Genomic DNA, 19,254 nt, shown 5'->3' with positions numbered 1-19,254 from the left:
AGAACTTGGGATGAATTTTGAGTATGCTCGGGTCAGATTTCAAGTTCAATCTGACAAGCCTGTGGCTGTAACTAGCAAGAACTGTCAGCTTTGAATGTATTTCCATTTGGGTTGTACAGAGGGTTGGGGCCTGTTATTCAGACACAGATGTGTGGAGCTGAAGTTACAAGGACTGAAATTTGATTTAGAAACTGAAGTTAGTTGTCACATTTCCCCAAACAGAACTCCCTATCATATGGCCTTAAAGAAATAAATACATTAAATGTTGCTCCCTCAAGAAAGAAAACTCCATCCAAACAAGGCCTCTCAGCATGACACTTCTATTATTTGGTTCCTCTTTTATATGTAGGTCATATTGAAACACACATCTACATAATTTTGAAAACATTTCAGCTTCTCTCTGGGTAGCACCACTGATTCAAGTGGCACCTCTAGGTATAAACCACAAAAAGCTCTTTGTGAGATGATGGCTCCACAGACACATTGTGAAAGAAAGTCTGAAAATGGTCCAGAACACTGTCAGCATTCTCAGTTTCAAAAGCTTCTTTTAGCCATTGGTCTTGTTATGCAGATTCCTGCTTTCCTAATGCAGCCTAACGTCCTATAGAAACAAAGGAGATTGTGCATGGGTGAGGATGATGTAAAATTAGAGAAAAGGACCTTGTATAATCCATGCCTTTCTGCTAGGTACATGTCTGGAAAAAAAAAACGAAGTATGTGTTGCCCTGTTCAGCATGGCTCAGCAAATAGCTGATTTTTCAGATTCACAATTGAGAAAACAAAAAGAAGAGGGGAAAATTAATTCAACTGGTAGCATATGGAAAATGTTCATGGATTTTTGTCAAGTAAAATTTTAAAAACTACTTTATTTACTCTGGAAATTTTTGTGGTTTTTTTAATGGGCAAAAGCTATGCTATGGGCCTATATAAACCTTGTTTGACTTAATCCTTTTAAAATGGAATAATTAAAATTGAATCAGTTGTTATATTAAAATTGTACTCTAGAATGAACATCAGAATCTTTAATTAAAAAATACCAGAAGGAAATGCATCAACTTTTTTTTCTAATTCTCTCGTTAAAAAAAAATTCTTTCCTCCTCTGCCAACCTCACAATAATGTAAAAATGTTTTTGGTGAATATATGTTAAAAAAAAAAATCCCATTGCCTAAATTTCCTTTTGTTGTTTAAATATATTTCATCAAATTGTTGTGCCTAATTTTAAGTGTTCTCACCGGGCAGTCAGATGTGTCTGATTTATATTCTTTACCATAAAGGTTTCAGACATCCTAAAGGCCCAGCTGAACTGTCTGTGATCTGTCATAAATTATGGGTCAGATACAAAATGGTAAGATAATAAATACCTTTTATTTCAGCAAGAGGAGAAATACAGAAGACATCCTCTAGAAGAGCAAAGCTCACATCCTAGATAAGGAGTTCCTGCTGAGCAGGACCTCCACACATGAGATGATGGCAGACTGGACCTAAGGGATCCAGGGCAGCAGAACTAGCAAGGCCACCCAAAGTGCTCAGTGGAGAAGGGTAACACTTGTAGTTGCACAGCATTTTCCCTGCCTGCAAGGAGCAGCACAAGCAGACAGGATGTTGTTGGGGATGGCAGAGGAGCTTGGCACCACCTGGTGCTGCACCTGTGGTAGGACAGAAGCCACCTCAAACTCTTTTGTCACAGCCAAGCAGTGAGGACCTTTCACCCTTGCCAAAGCTTCCTCGGTGCAAGAGTTTCTCAGGCTGACACAAGGTCTGTTCTGGAGAGTTAGCCTTGCTTTGCCCTTTCAATAGTGTGGGATGATGAGTTACCAGCTGGTGTGAAGGAAGGGATTAGAGTCCCATGGCTGGATGCTGGAACTACTGCCAAAGGTGGGGCTCCACCAGCGAGCTGACTGAAGCTCCCAGCTCCTTCCCAGCCCAAAAGGGCAATCCTGTACATGGGGATGGACTCCAGAGGAGCCACCATTCCAGCTAGTGTTAACTCTGCAGTGTAGAAGTGCTGGCTCCTTCCCTCAGACCTCAGACTGACTCTCTGCTCTGCAGCTGAGACCTGCTGCTGCTGCAGGCTACAGTGGCACCTTGGCTTCCATGGGTAGGGCTGCTATGCTTTGTCCAGGGCACAGGCCTCCCTGTATAGACACAGGAACACATGATTTGGCTTATGGGCATGCAGTTGGCCTGACATGTGAGTTGGCGCTCAGTTCTCAAGGTAAAAAGCTCTAGGTGTCTGAATTCATGAAATTCACAGCAGACAGTGTTCTCAGCAGTGGCATTGTGGCTGTCTGCTCAGAGCAGCAATTTTCAGATATTTTCAGAGGTTGCACACATTCAGAAAGTAAGAAAAAAACCCCAACAAACCCCAAACACAAAAACAAATAAACAAAAACCAAAAATGAAATAAGAAAACCCCCAAACACTTTAAAAAATAGCCAAAATCCACTTACATGACACTGTTCTGCAACATGAGATGTCACATATTACAACAGTTGATGGGATATCATGGATGGGATCTTAAAAATTCAGCTCATGTGCTCAAGGAGCAACAAAAAAGCCCATGGGGCAAAAAATAAAGTTTTCCATGTTTGTTTGCTTAACAGAATGCAATAATTCATGGGCAGCTAAGATGTGCAGCACATGTTTCTAATTCACTTAGGTGTCAATCAGAAATAATTGCTGCAGCCAATGAAGCTATGCCTGGTTAACAGATACAGAAAAGCGTAGCACTCCAAGTCTCCCAGTTTACCCTGACTGGAGAAAGCAGCTTTGTGTTACTGACAGTATTGCAGATTCTGTGCATTTTTAGAAACATAGGCTTTCTGCCATAATTGCAATAGTTGGAATAATTTTGCATTTTTAGATTTCTTTTTATGGTGGTCCCACTCCAGAGAAAGCAGCTCTCTGAGTGTATCAGCAATGTTGTCTAGCCTGACTCCATATTTACTCATTTAATTTGGAAGAGGCTGGACAAAACAAAACCTTCTCGCTCTCGGATGTGATCATTGGTCCTCAGGGAAAAGCCCTCTCCTGCCAGAGCAAACATGTCTATTTTCATGCAGTTCATGGCCTCTGTGATCTCTGGTTCCATATGGGCTTAACTTGATGCAAAATATGCAGCCACACACTCTTTTTAGGGGTCCAGTGTGGCTTGTTTAAACATGAACCATTATTAATGTGTGTCAGGATACACCACTGTAGTAGTCACACTGACAAAACAGGGAAGTTACTGCAGGCATTATTGCCCTGCACAGAAAAGTTATTCATCAGCACACTCTGATGAGCCCTTTTAAATCGGACTTAGCCTGATAAGATGGACATTGAATTGACTTGAGATGACAGATTCAGTGTTGAGAAGAAGCAGTCGATTATGAAACTTGAGGAAAACTCTGGAGGCAGCACAGACCACTCTCAATCTAGGAAACAATATTGGCGAAAAACAGTTTTTCCTCCCACACTCATAAAATGTTCATAGTCTTTTTTTTTCTCTTGATAGCCAGTATGGGTTAGCATTCATTGCACAGACTTGGAGTATTTTATAGAGCAGATCTACCAGCATGTCAAAAACATTTACATTAAGTGCTGGACAGTAGCCCATTTTCACAAAACATATTTGGCCACACCACAATTATATATTGTCAAGAGCGCTATTATCAGGTAATACCTGCACCTCATTTTACTTCCTTGCTGCATCTTATCAGCCAAGTGCTGACATCCTTGCCTGGATGTAACTCCTGCAATGACCGATGAAAGTAACTGTTGAAGCTCTGCAATGAAGGTACCCATGGGATCAAATTCAGGCTGAGTTCAGGGGAATTTCAGATGATGTGAATTAAATTCACTGACACCCATAAGAGAAATCTCTTCAGAGAAGGTGTGGCTATTTTCCAGGATGTTGCATGTCTTCTTAATCACAGCACCACTGACTTCATCAAGCCACCATACTTCACCCATCATTAGGAACCATGATCCAGCAATTAGAACAAAAGACTGCAAGTCACCATTAGATTACTAGTTTCTGTACATGTGGTAGGGACTTTAATAAATTGTTAATAATAATCGGGCCATATAGGTTTGCAAAGCACTTTTCAGTTGACGTTGATATAGGAAAATATTATGAATTGTGTTGACATTTTGCATTTTGAAGCTATGCAGAGTTCTGATCCACTGCTGAGCTGCAACCTGTGTAATGCTTTCAATGTCAGGGCACTAAACTGTTTTCTACTTTAGAAATCAGAGCTAGAGGCTGTAGCAAATAATACCCTGAGCAGAAGCCTGGTTTTGTAAGCACGCAAAACTGATGACTGGTTTTCATCTTCCTTTCCTAAGCATTGCAGAGATTAGGAGAGGAAAGGCTATAATTCTATTCTGAATGCTTTCTAATGGCGTGCTTTCACATTTCTGTGTCCAAGACCCTCAGTCAGACTGGACCCATTCAAAATACTGGCAGCTGTTGGTCTTGCTCCTGGGTCATTTGTGGGTAGCCTTGCTAGACCAGGGTCCTGTCTTAGAAGTGGTAGGTATTTTATTTTTTTTTATACAGTTGTACATTGCTATATAACGGTTCTTTCATGTGAAAACATACTTCGATATAAAATGACAAAACACCATTAAAAACTAAAAAATTCTCATGCTCCCATTGGCTAACTAGCAGCCTATTTTTTTCACTCTAAAGAGTACTTAATATGCTTAACTCTCTGCCTTTCCTTATCAGGTTTTCCCTTTCATTCAACTGAATACTTCTTGTTTTGCATTCTCTGCTTGTTCTTCTGCCTTATCTGTTTCCAACTTAATTGACTAGAAAAGCTCCCAGAAACATCCATGTCATTTAGATCAGACTCTGTCTGCTCTTCTTCCTCTAAAATACAACTAGATGGTGTGGGTTTTTCCTGTTGTAAAATCATGGCCTATGGATTCTGCAGGTGGTGCAGGTTGCTAACAGCACTGCCCAGAGCAAAAGTGATGCTTTCCCTACCCAACTCATGAGCAGGACTGTGATCAGTAGTCATGGCCTGCTTATATGCCTGGATATAAAAGAAACATATCTCATGATGGCTCGTAGTAAGTGTATAATGCACCTTTTCAATTCATATGTCTGTTGGAGATTATGAGAAACATTTAAAGACTGGAGCTCGTTTGTGCCCTGTTTCCTCACCAAAGAGGAGGAAATGCTTTTATTGTCAGGTTGTTTTAGCAGTGGGAGTAGGTATGTTTTTTGTACTGAACCAGACTGGGTAGCAACCAAGCCCAAATCTTTTAAGACCTGGCTCCAACCAGCTGGGAACACCCAGAAATATACTGGCATTGTCAAGTTTTTGATGAGGAAGGCTGAGGTTTCAGAGGGTTCAAGGTGAGCTCTGGTGGTGGCCTGTCCCCAGACAGCTCCCTGCTGCATTTTACAATTATTCGAATCACAGACAGAATTTTTTTTTGTTTCTTCTTAAATGAATATTTCCCTTCCCAGTGCCTAGGACACTAGGTACTACTGAAAGAAACATGTACTTTTTAAACAAGTATTCATGCCCTCCCAAATGACCTCCAGCTTTGAGCTCTTGGCTTTCTCAAGAAGAGCTGTTTTCCTCTTTGTTCTTACAGACCTTGTAGGATCTGTGCTTGTGGTCACAAGGAGACCCTTCAGTCACGCCATACACCTAAACACCACAACCCATCTTCCCTCTGCTGCTGGAGAAAGCTATTTCCTCAATGATACTTTGATGGAACTTGGCAGGTACCCTTTCACCAGCCTCTCAAAAAAGCTTTTTTTGTATTAAATCACAAATGAGTGTTGGCCGGGTGTTGAAGTAGCAAACGTGTTTGAGGCCAAAACCTGCTTCCAGAGGGTCACTGATTTTCTCTAGTTCTCTCAATGGTTAGTTACCCTCACTGTTAAAAATATACACTTTGCACTCAGTTTCCAGCCATCGGTTCATGTTTTACTGTTCTCTGCTAAATAAATATAATTCTAAAGCTGCAAAAGGAGCAAATATTTTGTAATCAAATAGCCCTGATAGCTAAGCCTTCAAATAGTTTCTGTGGCTCCTTTTTTCATACTCCACAAAGTTTTAATACTACATCTGCCAAAAAAATTTGACACAACACCTGAGAACTTTTTTATATGACTCAACTTCTTGTAATATGTATCCATTCTCCGTTGTTTTCCCTGAAGACTGTTTATTCCCCTTTTTGACTTTTCCACATTATTGCTAACAATTTTATCACCCCTGATTCTAGTCTACACATGTTTTTGTTTCTATTATATTTCTAGTTTTTCCCATTGTCTTACCCTGTGCTTTAAATAGCTACTTATTAGTACCCTTTGCTTTCTATTTTCCATGCGTGATATATTGTTTTGTTATTTCTAATTGCATTCTCTTTGCAGTTGAGCCAAGGAGGTCTGTTAGCCAGAGCTCTCCTGTCTCTGGAGTGTGAAAATATGGTTTCTGGCCAGCTAATTAGTTCTCTTAAAGGATTCCCATTTCTCTCTTTACACCTTTCTTCCCAATTAATTTTGTTGGAAATTTTCTTTAACTTTGGGAAATTAGCCTTTTTGAAGAAGCAAACTACAACCATCTTTTTTTCTGCCCAGAGTGAATGCAATCAAGTCCTGATCATCCATCCCTAGGCAACCGGCACTTCCAGACAAGCAAATAATTCATCTTCACCCATCCTAATGAGATCCAGAGGAGGGTTATCTCATGGTAAGTGGAATACCTTTCCCGAGATATGTGGAAATTATCTCCTTTAATTTTGAGAAATCATAATAACCATCTTGCTCCTGGCTGCGGTGTCAGCGGCCTCGTCACACCAGAGCGTGTGTCCTTCATTAATTAATGCCTCCCTGCTGAAGTGCATGGGAGAATCCTGCAGGAGATGTTTTTTACTACAAGCATGATACACTACATTTTCAGCCAAAAGCAACACCCAGCTGATGTCTGGTGACCAAACCTGTGTTTGCAGCTGACAAGTGGGTAGGTGCGTGCAGCACTGGTGAACTGGTGCAGGGCACGGTTCACTGGCTGCCTAAGTCACTTTGAAGCTCGGGCACTTCTCCAGATGTCACACACTTCACTTCCAGTAATTAGATCACTGTGACAGTTCTGTACAAGAGGCTGAGCCTGTGCAGCCTGTCTCTGCTCCAGGAATTCAGCTTCCAGAGTCCCCCCGTGACACCCTTAGTGTTCCGCAGCACAGCTACTGCTGCCCTCAGCTTGTCCCTGAGAAGTCATGGTGCAAGCAGGACTCTGTTATACACTGGAAAAATCAGTTTGACTAGAAAAATTGAATCCCTGGAAGGTTTTTAGTCCTTCATCAGGACGAGACAATGCATTTTCATCCAAATATTGGTGAAACAATCACGGCATTTGAAACTGTGGAGGATTTCTATCTACACATTTTTGCACGCTGCATCATCAGGTTTCTACTTTTCTTTAAGATATGCACTGCTAGCAACTAACTTTTCTCCCCCACCTTATACCACTATCCTTTTAATGCATGTCCTGGTGTTGAATTACTTGTGCTCAGCAGAAAGGTGGCTCAGTCCTTCTGAAAAGCAGCGTTCTTTTCAACCTGTTCAGCAGGAAGCCTATCTCCACTTCTTAGCCCATTCCAAGGGGGAGAGGGGTAGTGAATAATTCATTAAAATATTCCTTTTCCTTCCACCAATACACTGATTCACAAGAGATAAAAATCTTCTTGTGTATAAGTTGACTGAGTTTCTCTTAGTCTTGAAGAGTTAAATTAGCACTGATCACAAAGGGCTCATACCTCTTCCAGCTGCAGAGGTAATCTGGATTTCCTGCTGACAGCAGGCAGGTGAGGCTTTAATGAAGCTGTTGGTGCTCTGGTATGGGCTTTTTGCCTCATGCTGGAAAGGGTGCCCTAGGCACACTGGCAGCAGCAACTGTTCCTCACTCTGGGCTACAGGTGAAGCATGGAAGGAGCCATCATGCAATTATCACCTGTGCTGCAGCAAGGACCCACCTGAGGCACTGATAGTCCTAACATGTGCTGACACGTGCTCTCATTTGGTAACAAAATAAATGGCTGTCTACTCCAAACAGGGGGATGGAAGTGGATTGAGTGCTGTGGTTGGGAAGAGGCAGTGCTGGCATTCAGCCCAGAGACTTGGCTGTTAAAATTTTCTGAGGTCCCTGTTCTGCTACAGACTGCCAAGCATAAGCTTGGGCAAGTACTTGACTCTCCCTGTCACTCTATTTATCTCCCTATCCCAAACTTCTGTCCCACAGGGCATGGGGGGATCTGGTTTTAGTAAGCTTTTGTGGGATCGTTTGCAATATGTAAATATTTCATTGTTGCAAGGAATACAAGGAGGGGACAAAGAAAATCGTGTTAAATGTTTGCATGTAGAAGCTTTTTACGAAGTATCTGCCTTAGAAAACAATGCACAAGGCCAATACATTCAAGGCAAGGTGAACATGTCTGCAGAATAACCTCTTCCATTATGCAGGAAGAAATGCAAGCAGCTGTCTCAGCTGATATTTTCCCTTTGAAGACTTTTCAAGACGGGCAAAAGAAAATTAGAGGCTTCTTGTAAATTGGGCTCAGCTCTGTGTCTGTTGCTGTTAGTGTCACAACTCCTAGCAAGGGATGCTCAGGGAAAGAACGAAGGAACAGGACAGATGTGCAGAGCTAGAGCTTTGATTTGTTGTCCTCATCCCCAGTGACCTTCACCCTCAAGACTTTAGGAGTGACAAGTATTATCCTTGTGTTTGCTACGGCACAATAGACTTACCTACTGTGAGTTTGTCTAATTTTCTTGTCCTCAAGGACATCATGAAGTGATGAGTTCCTTAAATGACCCATTTGAATGACCTAATGATTTTATTGGTTCCTGTGATGTTCTCCCTGCAGCCACCTGTTTTCTAGGCTAGGAGTCCTCTTATACTTAACATGTCTTCACACATCCTTTCCATACACGGGATCATCTCATCTTCCCTTACTGCAATCTTCCCTGTTCTGCCATGGCTGATGGGGCCATCAGAGGTACACTCAGCTTAAAAAATGCAAGTACACCCTGGATTTATTCAGGAGAGTAGTAATGGATTGTGATTTCTTATTTTTTCCCTTTCCTCCTAGTTCCTTATGCTCTATTTATTTCCTTGACCTCTCCAAATATTGAGCTGCCATTTCAGGACTGCTTTCTCTCTGCCCTCAAGATTTCACTCCTGAAAGGTAGAAAAAGTCTGAAGTCAATTGTAAGGCACACAGAATTAAGCTTTTGTGCTCTCTTTTATGCACCAATTTACATTTATCAGCACTGAATATGGTGTCTGCATATATTTCAGTACAGTAAAGGAAGAAGGAAAGGAAAATACTGGGGAGATGGCTGTGTGCAAAAGCAAACCAAGCAAAAGTCAAGTGAGAGTCCCTGAACATCCAGCCCACCTTAAACATCATAGCCATGTGTCTGGACATACCCCTGTGCATGGTGACAGATTTTGTAACAACACAAAGAAAGTCTGTGGTTGCCAAGCTCAGGATCCTGGCCTGTATGAACTTCTTAGCTGTCAGAAATTAGGATCACACGCAGAGCCAGCAGTTCCTGAGGCGTTCCACTGTGACCAGGTGTCTGGGCTAGCCACTGGGACACCCTGAGGAAAAGGTTGCTTCGTAAATCATAAATCTCTTAGGAGCTCAGACATCTATTTCCAGACTGCAGGGAAGTCAGTCTGTCAGACCAGGATTCACAGTCTGTAATTCTCTTTTCTGTTAGATAGTTGAGCATCCCTTCCAACAGGACAGCTGGGGGAGGGATGGAGGAGGAGTGCCAGTCTTTTCAGCAAAAATATGCCTAGGGCAGAGTGCCACCACCTCACTTCATGAAGGGGAAGAGCAATATACCATGCATGCAGTCAGCAGGAGCTGTGGATTCAGGCCACCTCCAGCCTGGGAGGGTGAACCCAGCCCCATGATCATCAAGCTCAAGGGCAATCCAAAAGAGGATCATCCTTTACTCTTCCAGGTGGGGACTGAAATCACCATCTGTCTTTCACATTGACTGGCATTTTCTTTTCCTTAGGCTTCTTCTTCAGGAGTTTTAGACTCCTAAAACTCTTTCCTTGCCTTATAATGAGTTTGTACATTTTCAGGTCAGAAACTTTCTCTCTTGCATAATGTTCAGCACAAATGATGAGCAGTCTGTTCATAGTTACTGTTAAAATCATATCATCAGAACTTCTATTATATCTTGGCAAAGTCTCTTCCACTCTTCATGTACAAAGAGATGTGATTAACTGCTGCCTTTTCGCACTTGGATTGAAGGGCTTTGTGGGCTTTGTCAGTAGTTAACATAATTCACAGAAAACCAGAATAAAACCTTGAAGCTAAATGTGGCCCATTGAATTCCACAGTGGGGCAAGGGTTTGATCAGGGTACAACAAAGCAAGCCATAAGCAGAAGCCTTTGTGGGCCATAGCTCCATAGGAAAGATTAAATCAGCCACAATCTGCTCCATTTTATGAAAAAGAGGTGCAGCCCTAAAGCTCCAGGCAAGTCACCACTGAAGCCTATGGCTGGACAAAGTTTAGGCATCTTTGTGTTAAGTGTTAATTGCCAGCTGTTGGTGACTAGAAAGTTGCCAGAGACAGAGAGACTGCAGCCGTGTTTCTGGTTGAAACATGGCTTTTACAAAATAGTTATCTCATATCTATTTAGTGCTTCAAAACAAACACATCTGTACTTGTAAGTTCCTCTGTCTAGAGCATCTGCGCATGGAGAGGACCTTAAAACAGCATTATAAATACAGTATATGTGACATTCAGACTCTATCCTCACAGTGGGAGGCAATGATAAATAGCAGCTATCTCCACAGCAGTGCTACATGATGGCTTAACCCACTCATGTTCACAGCCCTTCGCGTTCGATTTGCAACAAGTCTGGATGCAGAACTCTGAGGCTTCTGAATCAGAGTGTAGGATCCCATACAGTCCTATGTGCTTCAGCATTTTAAATAATAATATAACCATCTCAGATCTTCAACATCTGTGATATTTGCAATATTGCAAACTGCAGGTTTTCAAATGTTGAGGATGTTTGCAGATATTCAGCTCCACAATAGTTTTAAAGATTAACCAGTATCTTACTCTTAGAGAGAACACAAAGCCCAAAGAACAACATTTTCAACTGTTTCTATAGACAGAACAAAGCTGGTGATTTAAATCTTAAGATTAATTATCTGTATGAGAAAATTTTACCTTCAGAAACACTCAGTGAAAAGTCAAAGAGGCCAGATTGCAGGAAGAGGTTCTGGATGTCAGAGAACAGCACTCATTCCAGAAACAAGTATAACATGAGAAGGACCATCCTGATTGTTGGAATGTAAGACTGAGCAAAGGCCTCTCTCTTCCATACCAAGAAATTGCCATTTGGCTTTGAGGCTGATGTTTTATTTGTGGAACATCATCACCATTATTGCAAGTGAATGAAAAGTCAAATTAGAAAAACCATCATCATGCTTCTAAGCTGCTGCTCATTCTGCTGTATGCACTCTCACCATGTCTTTATGTCTCTCATATTGAGCTCCTCTGTCATTTGGTTTCTCAGTGACCTTACCCCTCTAGCTCTTACACCTGAAGAGCGTGCCCCCGGGAATGCTTCTGTCTGGTCCTGGCTCTGGAGGCCTGCACTAATTTCGCTGCTACAACAGAAATGAGGTCTGCTCTATCAAGTCCAAGCCTGAAAGCTTGATACCTCCATTTCCTCTGTTGCCATGTGTGTCTGGATCTGCTCTTATCAAATACAGTTCTGCAACACCAGGTGCAAAGGGAGCCCCAGCATCCAGAAGGATGCCTAGCCTAGGTCTTTGCTCTCTGAAAGACACCATTCTGTTCAATTCGAATTTATGTTTTTAATCTCAGGCCACTGCCTGTCAGTGCAAGATGAGGAACTTCCTTCAGTCTGGGCCTCTCATAAAGCCACCAAGATGCAGTATTTCACATTCCCATGAACTGCAGATGCACTCCAGAGACTGTGAAACTCCAGTCATTTTATAGAGCAGCCAGTGTGTGCTCTCAGTTGCAGCAAACTACCTTGGCCAGAGTTATGCTGATCAGCAACAGTGGTAAACGTTTGCATTGTCACAAGGCACAAAAATTACAGAGGCAAGATTCACTGTGCTGGACTACTGCCTAAATAAGAAAAATTCTGTTCTGTTCAGTCATATTTTCTCTTTATATCCTGAGAACTCTTTTCCCAAGAAACCTTGGCAGGTAATGATCTGTTCCATTCGTTGCCACTCAGCATCCAGCATTGTCTGTGCAGCATAACTCCTGCTTCTGCCTGGGGAGGTGAGCTAAACCATCGGCTTCTCTCCTCTGCTTTGCAATGAGGTATCCCCTCTCCCCTCCTGTGTTCTCTGTTTATTTTAACCAGCATCATGGCAGAATTTCTCTTTAATTATACATGTATGCATGTAGCATACAGACTGGTTGCAGCTGGGGCTTCTGTGTTGGGCCCCAACATGAAGATAGAATAAAAATAAAATGCTAATAAAGCATAGGTGTTCAGGCACAAAATTCTGCCACACAAATGCTCAAGCTGTCATTAGAGCTGCATGGCAGGCTGCACAGGTTTTCCATTACAATCTACTCTTTTGCCACTGTCTCTCAACTTCTGAAATTTCCAGTTCCATTGCATGTCTTACCATGACTATTGTTTAAAAACTGAGTAAAAAATCCTCACCCGTATAAAAAAAAAAAAAACCAAAAAAACCAACAAACAAACAAAAAACCTGGAAGGGTTTTTTGTTTGGCTTTTTTTGTTGGTTTTTGGTTTGGTTTGATTTTTGTTCTGGGGGTTTTGTATTGGGCTTCTTTGGTTTTTTTTTTCCCCAATAATATCTCTATATTGCTGATTCCTATCACTCATCACAAAGAAACTCCTTATGGTTCACAGGTCTAGTTTAACAAATGTGTGATGGCTATTAGGCAACAAAATAGCTGTTCTCGATTGGAGTAGTAGTCACAAAATCTGTTATCCATAGCTCCTTTTAACCAGCCATATTTCCATGAGTAGTGTGAGGATTTTGACGCTAGAGATTTAGACATAGTGGAGCAAACTCCTACTGCAGTAAAGATTTTTAGCCGCTCCCTTAGCACCTTCATTGGCTCTGCTAAGCAGTTAAATGCAATTTAATCCAAATGCCCTAGCAATTCAGATGTGAACCTTCCATAAGCAAAGACTGTTCTGTGACTTACGCTGCTCCTAATGGGAACATATGCTGCAATACTTCAGAATGATTCAGAAATTTTGAAAGAGAGAGTTGTAAGCTTTAAGCAGAGCAAAGATTTAAGCAAAGTCTTTTCAGACATCTTTCCTTTGGAGCATATTGAATACTTGCCAGCATTGTACTGTATGCACATGCAGAACATGAAATACAGATGAATGAAAGTTCAGTGTCAGGCCAACAATATAGTTTTAAACAAAAAGAACCATTTCAGAAAAATTCCTTTGGAAAAATAAATGTAATTTTTACTTTTTTTTTTTTTTTTCACCAGAAATTCCCTTCCAAAAATCGGTCTGTGGAGGTTTCTTGATTCAAATTGGAATGATTTGAATGTTAGAGCTAAGCTAACCAGTGACTTCATTATTATGTGATGTACATACCACCATCCCCTGAGAGTGAGGATGTACCTGCCAGATTTCTAGCCAAATAAATTCTGCCATTTCAGCAGGTTGACCTCTTCAGAAAGAGGGTGACAATGGAAACAAGGCAGATATTTTAAGGAATCTTAACCACTATCCTTGCCCAGCAGTAGAAGGAATGCAAAAAAGGCTTTCAATAGGTGCATCTGCTTTGTAGTTGGAAAAAGAGACATTGGAGCTATTTTTTAAGCTGTGTAGAATACCTTCTATTCCAAAAGTAACCAAGGATAATGTTAAGCAGCAGTTATTCTCCCTAGGCTTCTCAAATCCAGAAAACTTGTAATCAACAGCTTCAGAAGAGCTGATGAATGGCTCTCTGCATCGGTAATATCAATTTTCAACGCATCTTGAAACACTGGGGAAGATCCAGGGCACTGGCAGGAAGCCAATAAGATGGCAATATTAAAAAAGGCAAATGAGATGATCCCATGGTATCAGTCTTGTGAAACTGAACTGATCTTTTGCAGAATAATCAAATAGGTGATATTGAATTTAATTTCCTAAAGAAAGAAAGAAGAAAGGTATAATTAGTGCAATCTCACACAGGTTTTCAAAGTAATAAAATCATATTTAAAGAATGTTATTTTATTCTTTAAAATCAGTTAAATTCCAACTTTGACTGATAAAGAATAAGGTTGAAATAACAGTCTTATGAAAAATGTTTGGGTGGCAGCTCTTAGCATTTTGAGTAAGAAACTAGAAAGGCACAAAATTCTCATGGTAGATGAGACAGATGAGAAACTAGTTAACTTGGAGGTCTGAAAATGCAGTTGTAAATGGGGAAACATTTGTGAAGAAGCCCAGATTTGCAGTTGTTCCATGAAACTTAGTTTTTGTACAGATGCTATGCCAAGCACTTGCCACTGATCTGGAAGAAATTGTAGAATAAACCCTCACAAGGTTTATGAAACATAAAAAGCCTGGAAACTAGAGGCTGATTTTTATCACTGGTAAGCTGGATGCAAAGAAAAAGTACCAACTATAAAGTTCTACACATAGGGGAAAAAAGCACGAGTCATACTGACAGAATAATAGTTTATTTAAAAATGAGCTGGGAATCATGATGTATTGAATGAATGTAGAAAATAACACTGAAAACCTTTTCAGTGCTTGTTTAGGTGATAGTGTGGGAATAAGTAGGGAAGCAGGATACATCACTGATATGCGTCTGATGTCTTTGAGGTGATTTACATCTTACAAGGGCAAAGATAAAAGGTTTTCTTTCTGTGTGGTTGCTGGATCACTCTTAAATATTGTAGCATGTGTTCCCTGAGAAGCGGAGAACATCTATCCCAAGCCATTATTGCAATGCAGAATAGTAAATATTGTCTTTTAATATACAGAATATCAATTAGGACTAGATAGTTATATTATTGTACCCTTCTGTGGTGCACTCAGTGCAAGAATAATATGACCAAGCTAGAGGTGGGAAAAAACAGCATAAGTACACAGGAGCTCAGATAGTTAATTTTAACAAAGCAAAGTTTAAGAGATGAATTAATCATAGCATCTATTTGAGGAACAGAAATGGGAAAGAGGACTCTTCAGATAAAGATGTAACTGGATCTAACAGCTGGAAGTTGAAGCTGACAAATTCAGTCTAGAAATAAAGCATGTCTTTTTAATAGTAAGCAGCAAGCAGAGCAACAAACAGCCAGCACTTGTGGTGGCGGTTCCATCATCAGAAAGAGCAAGCTAAAAGCTGGCATTTTTGAATGTCTATTTATAGAAAAGACAGCAGGAAATAATTCAGAGAAGACCTGTGGCTTAAATTATACTGGAGATCAGACCAGATGGTCACAGCAATCACATCCAACTACATAATCTATGAGCAATCAAGGAACTTAGCTGCTGTGGTCAAAGGCTAGTGATATGGCCATGGAGAAATGGATTACCAAAGAGGCCCACACTGATGTGTCCCCTGTAGCAGCAGACAGATATGCAGAGGAGGCAAATGGGCAGTTTTTATGGAGATCAGAAGGAGTTTAGGAAAGTAGAAAGTGATTGCCTAGTTGAATAGTTGAGTTAGTTGTCTGTGGGGATCGGGAGATGCTGAGGTGGGGAAACCCAGGGACCATGCTGTGGGGTGAGGGAGCACCACAGGTAGAGTGAGAGTCATGGTCAGGGAGGGAAGAAGGAGGCATGCAGAGGAGGTCCATGTGGCATCTGAAAAGGACATCCACTGTCCATGGGGCAGCAACCGGCTGCGCTGGGGCAGCTGCTTGCCTCCTGTTTGAAGAGGCATAAGCCTAACAGGAAAGGGAAAGACTGGGAATCAGGGATGCCATGGGAGAGTTCAAGCAGGCAGAGGGTGAAGGCCAAGCAAGATGCCCAGGAGGAAGTCAGGGTCATGCGTGGAGGATTGGATCTAACAGCCTAGGGGAAGGCCATGGATGAGGCAAGACACACAAATCTTTGCAGTCAGCTGCCTCTGAAACAGCCTTAAGGAGCTGAAATGCAACATATGAATAGTCAAATCCGAAAGGATGACAGTATAAAATTGCTTTAGTTCTTATAATTTTCAAGTGCTTTTATTTATTCAAAATTACCATGACATCATTCTCTCCCTCAGAGAGAGAGAGAGAGCTCACGTAATTGCTGTTTACTGATTCAAGGCCTTTTCGGGCAATTTCTGAGGCTGTCTACTTCTGGGACAAAAGGCAATTATCATTTCTCTTGTCTTTTAATCCAGTCACAATAAAATCTAGAGAAAAGCCCTGCCTGAGGTTACTTCTCCGCAGCTGCAGTGCATGGAGCAAGGCTGGACCCATATATGGAAGCCATCCAGCAGCAAAGCTTTCCTCATGGAGAACGGAGGTCAGCCAGTGTTAGGGCTAGGAAAGGGATGGGAGAGGGAATCGGAGACAGGGTGTGAGAGGAGGAGAGGTGAATAACAGAGGTAAAACAATGGAAAATCTTATTTTTTCCTAGAACACGTCTAAATTGGTCCCTAAGCACAAAGGAATATTAAATTGTGGACTGTATAGCATTCTCTTCTCAATATATGGAAAAACTTCAACACCAAAAGGACAGTCATTAAAATAGCACTCATTTGAGTGCGAGGTTCAGGTTTTACCTACTCTGTGGTTTGACGTGGTGCTGCATCTTATAATGTCTAGTTTTCCTCAAGCCCAGTAATAATGTGCAATGTCTCAAATGACCAACACATCGTGACTTATGAGGTGAGTGCTTCACTGTAATTATTTTATTAGCATCATAAAAAAGATCTTCTGACTAAATATTAGGCTAATGATATTAAAATCCTAACTGCTCCAAGAGGGCAACATAGCAGGCCAGTATAAATCCATGTGCTCTAAAAAGAGACTAGTAGCTAAATCTTGGTTGTAGAAGTTAACAGTTTTATGCTAAGCTGGTTGTAACTTCAGTGTTATAAACATTATTATTAAAAAAAAGAAATTCAAATTAAAAAAAAGGAATCTGACTGTGCTGTTTTTCTGTCCTGTTGTTAATATAAACTGCCTGTGGCCTATGAATGTGACTCAGCCTGCCTTGACTGCTCCATCAAATGACTTAAGCAAATAAAAGTAACAGATATTTAAACAATTTCCTGGCTAATTTCTGGCCCCTTTGCAGCAGCCGTCACTGAAGCTGATGCATTGGCAAAGGATGCCTCCCAGTTCTGTGCAGCTCTGCTGGAGTCATGCAGGTACCAATAAGTTTTCCCCTCCAGCAAAGCAAGGTGAAGGGTCCTGCTGGCCATGCCTTGGAGCTGCCACAGATATACTGAGCATTCTCTTCAGCACCCATTAGCTGCAGCAGGAGCTAAGGGAGCTTCTCTGGATGTGCATCCTGTCAGGTGGCATGAAGCCTGTACAGCTAACAAGGTCACTGCTGTGTCTGTAACTGAGGCATCCCAAAAACGAGGAGACGGCAGGGTGTCACCAGGACAGAGCTGGTGTGTCCATTCAGTTTCATTTTGCAGCATTTTGTTGAAGGCCCAGATTAGTTCCCCAACTTTTTGTATTTCTCAGATTTTAAGGAGGTCAGGTAGGGACAGACAGTACACAGCAGTCTTGACTTTTGTAGTGTCACTGCTTATTCTGCTCACATCTTGGGCAATCATTTATAACACGCTCACTGAGAGACTCTAGCTGATGTAGAAATTTCTCCCTAAATTTAGAAGCAGGATTTCACAACTCCTTTCTTACAGTGAGGAAGGAATTTGCCCCAATGGCTGCAATGCTGTTATTATGCATCATTTAAAGTACTGCATGTCTCTGGCTTTTCAAGGAGAAAGCCTCCCCCAAAATAAACTAGTGCTGCCAGCTGCACCTTCCCCTCTTCCTGAGGGCTCTGGCTTTGGATGCTGGCTGCGCGCATCTGGGGCCACTGGCATTGCCTCCTCGCTCTGTGGGGTGGGAATATCCCCAGTCTCTGCCAGATCTCCTTGGCCTGCAGAGCACGCAGAGCTGCCACAGGGATAAAGCAAAGGAAAGGCTGGGTCGAGTGACTTGTTTATTACAGCATCAAGAGCTGCAGGGCCAGCAGGAGTGGTGACTGTGTCTCGTCCTCTCCTGTGTGAGCCAGCTGAATACCTGGTTGTGGGTTTCTCCTGCAACACTTTTTTTTTTCATTAAAAAACCCACTTTTGAAGCAAATCCTCACTGTAGACCTGCTCAGACAAATGAAATACAGACTCACTCTGGACGTAACAAACCTAGGTCCCAGATCTGCACCAGGTGGGTGAGGAGCTTGAAGCTGTGACTCTCCCACCCCAGTTGAGCACTGCCACTCTGGGTGAATGCCTAGGCCAGCCAGGTCTCACAGGATGCTCCTATGCTGCAGGCAGGGCCCTTCAAACACCCCAACTCACTGCCTATGGAGTTACCGGCCCCATGCAATGGGGGCTGTGCTGGATCCCTCCAGGCATGGGACCCCATTTCTCTTCTGCCGGGCTGGGCACAGAGCTGCCTTTGCCTTTGCTCCTCAAAGCGTCTCCACAAAAACCTGTATTACCTGCTAACCTTGAGGCATTCACAGTGGAGAGCCACAAGAGTCTTTGCCTGGGATCAAAGACTTCAGCTAAAACAACTTTGTTCTCCTCAAATATTTCAAGTAGATATAAATCCACTCAAATTTACATCTGAATAATGTAGTCTGGGCCCATCTTTAGTCAGCCCCGCTATGGTATGACTCAGAGTGAAGCAAGGCAGAGTACTGATGCAGACATACTCATTCACACAATCATTTCATAAAAGAAAAGTTCACATCTTGTCCTCTAAGCCTTGGAGCAAAACTGAACATGTTTTTCGACCTCTTGTTCAATATGAGCTCTTTTCTTCCGCAGGACAGTCAGGTATGAGCCCACATAGCTGGCAGTGGTGCAATGTTCCCCTTCCTCCAAGATGGGATGCTGTTGAGGAATGAGCTTTCACCATATGGGGGATTTCCTTCATGTGCCTCCAAGCCCAATCCTTCTGCCTCAGCACATGCTGCAGCCCAGTATGCTTGATCCTTTGCAGAGCAGCAGTATTAACAATTCCAGTGATGTTATGGGGCCTTTGCTTAGATCCCTGCAGGGACAAACAGGACTGAGGTCATGGCAAGTCCTTTCATTTCCCCAAGCTGTC

This window comes from Pipra filicauda, unplaced genomic scaffold (assembly GCF_003945595.2).
Source record: "Pipra filicauda isolate LSUMZ 115617 unplaced genomic scaffold, ASM394559v2 scaffold16_size7369187_pilon, whole genome shotgun sequence".
Lineage (NCBI taxonomy): Eukaryota > Metazoa > Chordata > Aves > Passeriformes > Pipridae > Pipra > Pipra filicauda.
Note: the sequence above shows the minus strand (reverse complement) of the source record.